We start from the raw sequence: 13678 nt of genomic DNA, 5'->3' as shown, positions 1-13678 counted from the left end.
TCCACTTTTCCCCTTTGCTGATGCTTTCCAATAGACCACAAGCCACCAATGATGGGACCGTGTCTGGACAAGATGGGGCGCTGGACACGACGTGTGACGTGCAACGAATGCTCACGCGAATATTTGTTAAATGGATTGTGAGAGCTCTCCAGCCAAAACTCGCCAGGAATGAGCAGAGTTGGGTTTGTGGACTTGTGACGAGGGAGAACGCACACCATGGGGAACTGGAGGGTTTCTCAGAAAGGGGATTAGAAAGAACTTACAGGATTTGAGCGTTTGTTGGGTGATTCTGGGGAAGTTTCACGAAAGTTGGACTTGGTTCTGGATTGGATGCTGCCAGGATGAAGTAATTCTACAAAGGGCACCTTAATAAAGCTTATATGGATGGTAAAAGGGATACAGCGCAGCTAACCCTGTAATTGTTTAACCTCAGCCACACCTATCAGCCCGGGCTGGGCTCTGTGGCCACCTCCATGGTTGGACAGTGGTCACATTGGTGTCTGTGCGCAGATGTGCTTATGCAGTGGTCTTGTTAGTTCCGACACCATTGTGGTCACAAAGCAGCCCTCTTTAATCCTGCCATTCTGGAAGATCCATATCCAGCAGGGAACACCCAGGCTGGTTGGGCAATCAGGTCACGTCAGGTGCATGGGGCTGCTTTTCTCGTTCTCGGAATAAAGCGCCGAAGGTCTGTGCTCTTTCTTGTTCTGTTTCCTCCTCATCTTCAGTCTGGGGCGAGCTCCTCTGCAGACCTCAGGCCTCTGATGCTGCTTTGAGTTTCTGGATTTTTCCTCCAGCAGAAACTGAGCTACCTACTGGACTCCCTTGGAGTGTGTGTGTGTGTGTGTGGGGGGGGGGGGTGCTCACCTTCCGCTCTTCTGACATTTTCCCTCCTCCTTCTGTTTCTACCTTTTGCAGAGTGGAAGCCTACCTCGTTGGTATGAAAGGGTAATTTGGAGAGATTTTCCTTCTGAAGAATTAATTCTACCACCTCTTAAGTGATGTGACGCAGTATTCGCTACTTTAGGTAAAGCTGGGCTCTCCTCGACCATCCAGGATGTCTTTCCTGATGTGGAAACGGCACAGTGAGCCCTCGGGAGCACCGCAGAGTTGCGCGGCTTTCGCTGCAGTTATTTGCTCTGTATCACTTTTAGAAGTTCACTGAATTAGAGAAGAGTAATTTACGTCTTAAAAAGGAAGGGGAAAACAGCTTGCCCCCGATGGGCCGATGCTGAATCGAGCAGCTTGCTCCACAGCCAGGGCCCCCAGCCGTGGCCTGGCCTGTGCTGTCGGGATGCGATGCCGGTGTGGTTGGCATAAGGACCCTCCCCCGAGGACAAGCTGAGGCTTTGCAAGGTGCAGAAGTCAGAACAGAGTGCAGGCTGCTGACAAGAGTGCAGAGGAAAGCAGCGCCACGTCTCCCGCTATTTTCTCTACCAGGCGCTAACGAGGGGCGTATCTGCTGGGGGGCCAGTGAGTCCACACTAGTGTCACCCTGCTGGTGCCCAGCAAACGTGTGTGTGTCACCTGGGGGGGAAGCTGGAGAGGGGTTCACTGTCCTTCCTCCTCGGCAGCCACACATGGCCCCACCCTCCCGGGCCTCTGGAAGGGGCCCTTCGTGGCTCCAAACACCCCATCCCTAACTCCCCCCTCATTGCCCCCAACAATGATTTCGTAAATGGACGAGGGAGCTAGGAAGAAGCCCCTCGTGTGTCATGTCATGAGGACAGCCCTCATCCATGTCACCGAGAAGGGCTGTCCGGGATTAGCAAACGCTTGGCATGCAAGGCAGGAAAGATGGCTCGGGGAAGGCGGGGGTCCGCTCACTTTGGAAGCAAACTTGAGTTTGCCAGTTGGAGACAATCTCCATCCTGGAAGTTGGGGCAGATGAAGGTGCATCCTGTCCTCTGGACAGTTTTCAGTGGAATCTGGCTTCTTTGTGAGGGACAAAACATGTGGGGGCATGCTGACTCCTCCCTCCTCTGGTTATTCTCTGTCCAGAGTGGGTGAGGCTGGAGAGGTGGGGGAGGCCAAGTACAGCTGGCGGGAACAGGGGCCCTGCGTGTGTCCGAGGACCCTCCTCTCCTCAGCCCAGGTGCTCAGCAATCCACTAGGGACTCTGCATATGCCGCCTTCCCAAGGGACTCGAGGCCATGGCCCCAAGGGGGGGATCTGTGGAGTGGGGCCCTGGCCAGGACAGGGAAGGCCACAAAACCGATCGCCTCTACATAAAGAAAGAGCTGGACCACCAGCTCCGGCTTTGCCGGGATCGTCCAGAAGGAAAGACAACCGGAGCGACGATCCTAGGCCCGTTTGGAATCGAAATGCGTCAGGCACATTCGTTTGAGGTTGTCTTTTTTTCAATTTTCTGAATTTAACAAGCAAGAACCAACTATTTCCAAAAAATCTGAATGACCTCACGATTTGCAAGAGAACAGGGCACATGAACACCGACACCTGACACGCAGGGAATGCCTCTCTTTCCAGACTCGTTAAGATGTCAGATGCGCGTCTGCATGTTAGCGCCCTGCACACACACTGCAACAAAGAGGTAACATTAATTCATGGAGGTCTGTTCCCACTCTTGAAATTCAGAGCAGCCTGTGTTTCTCTGCGGGCCTTCCAGAAGGCCTTCACTTATTTAGGCTGGGAAACACCTTTGATGTGGCTGGTGCCTGACCCAGAGGGGAGGGAAGGGATTTGGCTCTAGAATCGTACAAGATGAACTCGGGGTGTTGTGGAGATAAGGCGCGCTTGAGTCACGCGTCCCGTATGCTGTTCTCTCCGAGGCTCCTAACGTGCGCTACTCCTTTCAAATGTGAAAGATGGAATTTCCCGGTCGCTGAAGCTGGCTGGAAGCTTCTGCTTTAGGATTAAACCGTTTGCTGCTGAACTTCACAGAAAACAAAACACACAAAGCCATGTTCTGTAAGTAGGTGGGACTTGCCTCTCGGCTTCCGCTTGCCCCTCAAGGGCTAGATGCTTTCGTGAGAATTTCTGTTCATCAAATCGGCTTCGGCAAAATAGCCTGGTGTCAGTAATCACAGAGCAGTCAGTTACATCTAGGCAAACTAACGCACACCGCGTTCATATGTTGTATCCATTTTTATTATTGACTGTTCCATCGATAGGATGCTTAGGAAAAGTAACATGACGAGACCAGATTTGTGTTACCATAATGATCCTCAAGCATGATGGGATGGTTTTTGCTCGTTTGTTTCTTTGTATTTTAATTTTATTTTTCAAGTGTATTTATTTTGAGCGGGGGAAGAGAGAGTGAGAGCAGGGGAGAGACAGAGAGAGTTAGAAAATCCCAAGGAAGCTCCGCATTGTCAGTGCAGAGCCCAGCGCGAGGCTCAAACTCACCAACCGCAAGATCATGTCCTGAGCTGAATTCAAGAGTCGGACGCTTAACTGACTGAGCCACCCAGGTGCCCCATGATGGGATGTTTTAAGGGGAGTAGACATTTCAGTCACCTAGGATGTAGACTCTAGTGTTCTTTTCTGTTTTGTTTTTTAATTCGGAGACAGGTGTTTGAATTCTCAAGGGAGCCCAAGGCCCCTTTCCTGCCTACATCAGTGTGGCTGACCTCGTGTGCTTTTCAGGAAAGAGTTTACCCTCCTTTATTTGGTTCACAACCATCTTCATTAATTAAACACATCAGGCTCTGGGGAGAAATCCACATCTCACAAAAAACAGTCCACAATGTCAAGAAAAAAGGACTCTAGATTTGTGCCCTAACCATCCACTCAAGCAAAACAGAGCATCCTCATTAAATAAATCCTTTGAGATCATTTTCAGTAAAAGCATTTAACACTAAAAATGTGTGATGTTAAGCAAAACCAAACAAAAAACAGACATTCTGTTTGTAAACTAAAGTCTATTCGTAAGTCTTTTCAAAAATTCTTGCCCTCACATATTTTAAATGTAAGTAATGTACCACTGTTTCCTACTGATTGGAGATCTTCCTATTTCGAAATAAATGTGGTGTAAAAGCCGCTTCGAGAACATGCAAAACAAACCTTGAACTGTCTCTCTCCTCCCAAATTATCTGTATTTTTGGCCCGTTTCTTAAAGAAAACCCATTTCTTCTTGTTTGTTCAGGGCTCCAATCCCAAACCCCAGCCTGAGGGGGAGGAAATGTGCACTTTCTCTTGGGGATGGAACCCACCTTGCTGCTTCCCTCGGTGATCCTGCGTCCCAGCTTCCAGAACTCAGAACAGAAAGTCTCCTTGGCTCTGCTCGGTGCTGGGACCCTTCGAGCCACCCTCAAGACCACGCTTCGGGAAGAATGCAGTGACTCGACTAGCTGTTGCCATTACCTCATGCAGGGAAAGTTCCAGGACATCCTCTGTCCCATCGAGTCTGGCCATCTCTACCTAAACATTGAATCCAATTTGGTGAAGGAAGCAGAAACTTGGATCCACCCAGTACCTTGAATTGTGTCAATGAGGGACCTCGAGAAGAATCTGGGGCGATGTGAGGGTACGCCCTGGGCCACACTCCCTGTTCCACCTGGGAAAGGTAGGGTCATTTATTCGTTGGAGGAGGAGGCGGCTGGATGAGAAGCGTGTATCCAAGACCTGGAGGCAGATGTGGCCGGCAAGGGGTCCCCCACTTTGAGGCCCGTGTGCCTTGCTTGCTGGGCAATGGAGCCTTTCCTTCCCATTTATTTCATTTCTGGAACAAAACTCACATTCTTTTTTTTTTTTTTTTTTTTTTTAATTTTTTTTTTTTTTTCAATGTTTATTTATTTTTGGGACAGAGAGAGACAGAGCATGAACGGGGGAGGGGCAGAGAGAGAGGGAGACACAGAATCGGAAACAGGCTCCAGGCTCCGAGCCATCAGCCCAGAGCCTGATGCGGGGCTCGAACTCACGGACCGCGAGATCGTGACCTGGCTGAAGTCGGACGCTTAACCGACTGCGCCACCCAGGCGCCCCAAAACTCACATTCTTATAAAATTCAGGCGATGTGTCTATTACATCATGATCAAGGGGCACCCAGACAAACACAGGAACAGCACTGCATACAACACAGTGGACACACACTCACAAACACACCACACACCCGTGCACACTCACATGTCACACCATCATACCCGCACGCGTTTGCCCCCACCCGTGCACAAACACTCATGCTCACACACTCGGACACACACACGCTCAGACACACAACCGACAACACCCATGCACACGCTCACGCAGCTCACGCCTCCCCACGTGCACACATACACCCCAGTCACGATCATTGTACGGTCCTGACCCTGTACAAAGTGCCTGGAACCCCCATCGTGTGTGACTGGAGCTACCTCCATATCCATCCTTCAGGACCAGAGCTTGAGACCCAGGTCGAGGAGGCGTCTTGCTGGCAGTGAAGCAGCAGCTGAGGGGTCCCGGGACCAGCGGGCTGGCAGCCCTGTCCCGCTCTACCCAACCGGGCCTGCCCTCAAATCCCGTGCAAGGGAAGCGCGATTCCACCGTGTGCACCAACACCCAGCGTCGAGTCTCAAGAGCAGAGCCCAAAACGTGTCGTGCACCAAATAAGGAGGCTTCGTGCAAATCCTCGAATGTTCAGTCAGTAGAGGACCCATTTTGCACTTCACTTTTTATTTCAGTTTATGTACGTATTTATTTTTGAGAGAGAGAATCCCAAACAGGTTCTGCACTGTCAGCACGGAGCCCGATGCGGGGCTTGAACTCACGAACCGTGACATCACAACCTGAGCCAAGATCAAGAGTCGGAAGCCTAACCCGCTGAGCCACCCAGGTGCCCCTCACTTCACTTCTGCCTCAGAAACCAAGACCTCTGTGCCCGGGGAATTAGGTTCAAAGGGCAAAGTCAACGGGTTCAAGAGTCTGAGTGATGTCGGAGACCACATGGAGGCAGCAGCAGCTCCGGAAGGGAATCCAGACGGTCAGCCACGAGGCGCCCGCACGACCCACAGGCGGCCCCCTGCCACCCTCAAGCCCCCTGGAATTCCCTTTTCCTGCATCAACTAGTTGGCATGGCCCCGGTGTCCTTCCGGACAAGCAGGTGCCTGCAGGAGGCGGTGCTGACTGGCAGTCCCGCCCTGCCCCCACCTCCCCACCCCAACCCCAATCTCCACCTCCCCACCCCCACGCACCCCACCGCTATACCCTCCAAGTTCCCCACCCCAACCCCCCAGCCCCCCACATCCCCACCTCCAACCCCTCCACATCCACCCACCCCACCCCGAGCCCCCCACCACTCCCACATCCCCACCCCCCACCCCCACCCTTCCACCCCCAACCCTCCTGCCCACCTGGATTGGTGGCCTCACCAGATACACTGAGCCTGCATCACAACGGCAAGGCAGAAACCGTCTGTCCTGCCTCAGATTACAGATGAGGAGATTAGCGAGTCTCTGCCCATAATTACCTGGAAAGCACTCGTGTTCCTCTGGCTCTCGTGACACTGATATCCCAGAGTGTCAGTAACCACAGGCAGAGCGCCGCTGTCTTTGCACCTGCTGGGGCCCGACCCTGAGAATCCCGAGCCTCCTGGTCCATCCCTTGTGCCATGATGATCTTTCACCTGCCTCTCCCGGGGGAAGCGAGCCCTTTCTCCCTGAGGGGGTCCCCTCTGAATCACTGGCTGGGGGCCCCGCGAGCCGCCCAGATGCACCCCCACGGAGAAGCTGGAAGCCTCTGTGATGAGGACTTTCTGGCATCCCTCCCCTGTCGGGTCTCCTCACACGCAAACGTCCGACCTTCTGAAGCAAAGTGCGCCGTGGACGCTGTCAGGAGCAGAGCCTCCCGTGGGGTCCAAGGAGGGGCGAGGGAAAGAGCCTGTCTAGAAAGTGCCGGGTGCCTGGGACAGAGGGATCGGCGCCCAGAGAGGGTGAGTGAGGGCCCCACGGTCACACGGAGGTGGGACTCCAGCCCTGCTCCCCTGACCCAGGTCCCTTCAGTGACACCAAGTCACAGAGGAGCAGAGAGGAAGCCAGTGCGTACAGGAGCCCAGGGCCCGGTTCCCCGGCAGCCACCCCATTTATGGTTATGACGAGCAGCTGCTCAGAATCACACGGCCTCGTGGGGCACCGGGCCCCTCTTCGGGGGGGGGGGGGCGGCATTCTGGGCAGGGCAGAGTTCTTCGATCGAAAGCCACCAGGACGCACGCACTGTAGGTTTAACGGCAGAATCGGAGCAAAAGTGCGCAATCATCTCAAGAGTCTCTCTCCGTTCTAAATGTGAAAATGAGACTTCAGACACAGGCGCATCATAGAATTGGGAGAATGTCCCAGCCCATTTCTGGGCAAGAGGGACGGCCCCGGTGAGACCTACAGGTTGCCCTTGTTAACGCTTGTAAAAGGTAGGTTCAGCTCAACAAAGAGGAGGCTCGGCCTTGCCCGGGGCCGGGGGGGGGGGGGTGGCACGTTTGTGACGTATTCCCAGGGGCGCAGGGAAATGTGAGTCGCTTTTAATACGATTGGACGGTTTACGTGGAAAGGCCAGCTTTCACTCCAACCTCATTGCTCTGGAATGAAGAAGCGAACCCGAGGGTCCCAGCCAGCACGGCCAGGCTCTGGGTGGTCTCCCCGCCATGATGGTCCGCTCACTGCTCACGGTTGAGAGACTTGGAAGTTGGATCCCAAACAGGTGTGTGTGTGAGAGAGACAGAGGGACAGAGAGACAGAGGGACAGGGAGACAGAGACAGGTCGGGGTGGGGAGAGTTGCCTGTTGACTCCTCCACCTTCCATTAGACTCAATCACTTATTTTCTTGGACAGATGCTCCTGAACACTTTCCCCGGGACCCTACTCCGCACCCTCTGTGTCCAAGCTCACTCAGCACCCACAGCACGGCAGGCATCAAGCTGGGTTCTGGAGACACAACGGAAAGGAAACTGAACCTTTGTTCTCAGAGGGTCCAAAGCCTGCAAACTGAAAAAAGCTCTGATATCTAGAATTTCCTGAATTTGATTCTTGACAAATCAGAGGCCATTTTGATGTGAAGTTTAAGAGGAAAAAATCAGACGCTCTTGTAATAGCTTTTAATTCAAGATTCGATAGGATAATGCTGTCGGTCTTATTTTTTTCCAAAACTTTCGGCTTTGGCGGTCATCATCATTACTCCTCTGCTCTGTGTTGCTTGTGAAGACATTGTTTCTGGGGGCAAATTACTATCCTGTCTGCCCTGAGTCACTCTGGGCTCCAGGGTCTACGGCCTGTCCCCGGTTGTGGGCTACCTGGCCCTGGGGTGATTAAGCAGAGGAATATTGCCTCCTGAGTATAAACCTCAGAGACAGAAGATAATTAGGACTGTGGGCTCTGGATGGTGTAGTTTGCATATGAAAAGCACGCTCACAGGGGAGTTATTTGCTATTTCTAAGAATTAGCCAGCCTTGGGAGGGGCGGTCTCTCCCTGGTAAGGCCCCCCTTGCATCATAAAATAAAATAAAAACAGTAGCACAGCTAAGATATGAACCTGTGGGAAGCTACAAGAGGAACCCGCAGGAAGACGTTATGGAATTTTTCCGGTAGGATTTGATATTAAGCTGAGGCTCAAACACTGAGTCGGCCTCACAGGCAAACAGTGGGAGGAAGAGAATTCTAGATTTAGGGAACAGCTTATCGGATTTCTGGAGTAAACTGCAGTGGGCACAGAGGTTTTGTGGAGGGGCCACGGGCTGGTGACTCCTGGGAGACTTCCAGCAAGTGACAGCTCGTTACGCGTTTTATCCGCTCATATTTTTATGTCATTTCTTTTTGCTTCTCTATAAAACTTTTACTCAAGGACAAAGTACCCGCCGAAAAGTGAGCAGATTGTAGGTAGATGCTGCACAAGCCTTTAGACGGCGTCCTTCCCCAGGTGACTGCCACCCCCAGTCAAGATACTCAACATGGCCAGCACCCCAAAAAGCCGCCCAGGTGTCCCTGCCATGACTTACTCTCCCTAAAGATCACCATTTGCTGCCTCCCAGCCCATCCTTTTGGGTTTTTTTTTTGCTTGTTTTGCTTTTTTTTTTTTTTATTAGTACAAATTGGTTCACGCACCTTGTGGACTTTTGTGTCTGATTTTGTCATCCAGTGTTCTGGGTGAGACTGGAGCAGTGCTTTCCTCCTCTGCTTTGCTGTTTCGGATTATACTGCACGAATTATCCAATCTGCTGCTGGTGGACTCTGTCTCCAGTTTGTAGCTGGTATTTATAAGGCTGCTGTGAACATTCCTTGATACGTCTTCTGTGCATACAGATCCTCATTTCTGCTGTGTTGATTTCCCTGCGGTTCAGATGTCTCTGGGTCACGGGGCATGTGCAGGTAGATGTCCTACCTACTTTTGAAAGATGTTCTCAAGGAGCCAGTGTTCAAATTCTTGTGACAGTTTCCACTCCCACCACCGGTATCCGAGGAATGGTGTCGTTTCCTACATCCTTGCCAACACTTAGTATTGTCTCATTGATTTATTTTTAATTTTAGTCATTTCAGGGGAGTGTGGCATACGAATTGTGAGTCTACAGTCCATTTTCCCAAATGAATTTCTTAGCAGCTCAAGAGTCATTTAGATATCCGTCACCCCTTTATAAATGGCTGTGCAAGACTTGTGCGCAATAACTTGAGTTATTTGTCTTTGGCCTATTACTTTGTAAGATTTCTTTATATATTCTGGATCCAAGTCTTTCAAATATCTTCCCCCTGTGTCTTTCTTTACTACTCTCTCACTGGTGTCTTTTGGTGTCTTTTGGTGTCTTTTGCCTGCCCTAAGGACAGGTATTTCCCTGTATTATTTCTCATGGTTTATCATTTTACCTTCCACTTTTAGGTCTTTGAACCACATGTAATTTTTTTTCTATAAGGTTTGATTTGGAAGTCAGGTTTCATTTCCTTCCATACGGATATTCAGTTGCTCTACACCACTTATTGAAGAGACTATTCTTTCTCCCACCATATTTCATGGTCACCTTTGTCATAAAGCATGTGGGTCTGTCTCTGCTCTCTCCATTCTGGTCCATTGTGCCACATTATCTGCATTACTCCAGCTTTGAAATAGTTCTCACCATGTCATACATGATGGTTTGCTCTTCCTGAATATGGCTTTGACTGGGGTCAGCCCTTTGTATTTGTTTCTCAAGTACAACCAACAATAACACACACACACACACACACACACACACACACACACACCAATAAAATACACACATTAGCTTTCAAGCAAACCCAGAACATTTATGGGAGTTGACCATATATTGAATCAGAAGGCAAGTTTCAATAAATTTCCAAGGAGGAATCCAAGACATGTTTGCTGATGACTTTGGAATAAAACTGGAATATAACAACAAAAATATAACTAGAAATTTCCTCGTGTCTGTAATTTGAGCAGTGCTCCATGACATAATCCACAAATCAAAGAAGCAATCAAAGTGGAAATTGGAAATAATCTTTCCCTTTTTAAAAAAAAAATTGTTTAATTTTTAGAGAAAGAGAAAGAGAGAGCACAAGCCGAGGAGGGGCAGAGAGAGAATCCTAAGCAGGCTCCACACTCAGAACAGAGTCTGATGGCAGGGCTTATCCCACAACCCTGGGATCATGACCTGAGCCGAAATCAAGAGTCGAACATTCTGGGGCACCTTGGTGGCTTAGTAGGTTAGATGACTCTTGATTTCAGCTCAGGTCATGATCTCACGGTTTGTGAGACAGAGCCCCACACTGGGCTCTGCTCTGATAGCTCAGAGCCTGCTGGTACTCTCTCTTTTCCTCTCTGTTCCTCTCTCTCTCTTTTAAATAAATAAACATTAAAAGGGAAAAGTTGACATTCAACCGACTGAGCCACCCAGGCACCCTATTTTTTATAAAATGATATTAAATACATAACACATCAAAGACTTGAGAAATGTATAAAAAGCTATATGTAGAGGGAAATCTATGGGCTTAAATGCATGGTTTGGAAAATAAAATCAGATGAAGATCAGTAATGTAATTATCTGTTTCAAGATGTTAAAAAATGAACAAATTAAATGCCCAAATATAGAGGCAAATTATTATTTAGATAAGGTAAGATAATATACGAGCATAAATCAACATAATAGAATCACAAGAGCAAAAGATTGATTTTCTAATAATAAAAATGAATTTCTGGCAATAATACTAAGAAAAAGAACAAATACATGAGAGCAAACCTGTTTGCTTTAGGAAACCCACATACTTTGATATCAATCTCTGACCAGAACAGGGCAGAAAGTAAAATTAAAGAACAATTCTTCTTGAACATAAATGTGAAAATCCTAAATAAAATCTCAACAAATAAATGTAGTGATGTATTCAAAGCTCACAACGAAGTTTGGTTTAATCCAAGAATGCTAGGTTAATTTAGCCTAAGAAAAGGTTTTTGATGGATTTCACAAAATGAACAGAATACAGCAAAAAAAAAAAAAAAAAGAATGATCACCTCTGTAGTTGCAGAAAAAACACTTGGTAAAACTCAATATATGTTTATGATAAAACTATTAGCATCCTAAAAATAGAAGAAGACACTAAATTCTACTCCTGAAAACAATATTACACTATATGTTAACTAACTAGAATTTAAATAAAAATGTGAAAAAAACATGAAAAAACAAAAATAGAAGAACCTTTCCTTAACTTGATAAAAATTATCTACAACAAGCCTCCAGCAACACCCGTTCTTTGTGCTAAAATACTGAAAGATGTATCCTTTCAATAAGAAACAGAACAATCATGTTCACTGCACCATGTCTATGAAATATTTTATTATAATTCTAACAAAGTTAAATAAAAAAACAAGGAAATAAATATAAGGTTTGAGGAAGAAGAAATAGGCTGTCATTTCAATTATTCAGAGTTGATGTGCTTTTGTAAACAGAAAATAGAAAAGGATCTATAGAAAAACAGTGTTAAAATTAGTAAACAAACTCAGTAAATTTGCTGGATACTAAACCAGCAGCAGATGAATAGAAAATAAAAAAAATTTTTAAGATATTATTTACAATAGTCTCCAGAACATAAGACCTCAAGGCAGAAAACCACAAAACTGCCAGTGGAAAAACAAAACGAGACAAAACAAAACAAAAACCAAAAGAAAGAATATTTACATAAATAGAAGGCTACATCTTTTTTTGCATTAAAAGATTTAATATAGTATGCTGTCAGCTCTCCTCTCAAAAATCTAAGAACTTGATGTAATTACGATTAAAATTAAATAAATATGTATTTTATTATTCATTTATCCTGCTGAAATTTTGATGAGGATTCTACAAACTTTTAAATCAGTTCGGAGAGAACTAACATGCTGGCAATATTTAATTTCCTGCCCCACGAATATATTCATATCCTTATACAGTTATCTGTAATTTCTTTCTTTTCTTTTTTTTTTTTTCAACGTTTTTTTTTAATTTATTTTTGGGACAGAGAGAGACAGAGCATGAACGGGGGAGGGGCAGAGAGAGAGGGAGACGCAGAATCGGAAACAGGCTCCAGGCTCCGAGCCATCAGCCCAGAGCCTGACGTGGGGCTCGAACTCACGGACCGTGAGATCGTGACCTGGCTGAAGTCGGACGCTTAACCGACTGCGCCACCCAGGTGCCCCTGTAATTTCTTTCAGCAAATGTTTTTTGGAGCTTTTAGAATACAGTTCCTCCATATATTTGTGAAACTGGTCTCTAGATGTTTTCATGTCTTTCCACCCTATTTTAAATGCGACTGTGCATTTTCTTGAATATACATTAAATATACATTTAAATTCTAGATGTGCCTAGAAAAATATGAAAAGTTGAATTGGTAACAAAATTACCTACACCTGGTCAAGGAAGAAAGTCTTTAACATCTGAAAAGATTGCTAAAGATTTTCTTTTATGTTGGCAAAAAAATTGCACAAAATTTATTTCAATCAATTTATAATTATTGTTGTTATCACTATTTCTATTATTATTACTATTTATAAAACTTAGATCTGTAAAATTGAACTTGGCAGAAATAATGGCCACAAACAGTAACTCTCAAAGACAGAAATCTGATTGGGTAAGTTTCATATATACAATAAATTACTGATGGACCAAACCTCCAACATAAAATTTTCACAGAATAAAATTTATCCCAGCATAAATAATTTTACTAAAAACAAATTGTGTAGGTTAATAAAAAGACAACATTGGAAAAACTCATAAAGTGCACTACATGCAAATTTGGTCAAGGTTGAGGAAGTGAGCTCTACGGAATACTTCCACCAATAAGATTTCTTCAGTGTTGGCCTGAACCTGGTAAGAATATTTTGCCCTGACCATGATGTCCAGATATCCTAAGACAAAAACCTTGGGTTGCAAGTGCCTATAATCCTCCTTGTACTGCAGCCATCGCTGATTGCATAAAGGATCCACAGCCACAAGCCAACAACCAAAAGAAGCAGAGACGTTGAACTTACTCTACAATAGGGAAATCACATCACAGCTTGGACTCAAATGAGGTGCAGCTTTGATGGTCAAATGCATACACGGAGCAGGGAGGAAATCAGAGAAATAGAATGCAAGACCATGGGTTCCCAGAGGAGTTCTAAAATGAGCCGGCACAGATGGATGATTAATGGCCTCATCAATGACCACCAACCAAGCCAAGGTATTGTGGGCCGAGGACCCTCCCGGGGACCAGGCAGTGCCCATTACTGCCACGTGGACAGAAGCTTCCTTGGTTAATTGAATGTTCAC

Source organism: Felis catus, chromosome A1, assembly GCF_018350175.1.
Source record: "Felis catus isolate Fca126 chromosome A1, F.catus_Fca126_mat1.0, whole genome shotgun sequence".
Taxonomy (NCBI): Eukaryota; Metazoa; Chordata; class Mammalia; order Carnivora; family Felidae; genus Felis; species Felis catus.
Note: the sequence above shows the minus strand (reverse complement) of the source record.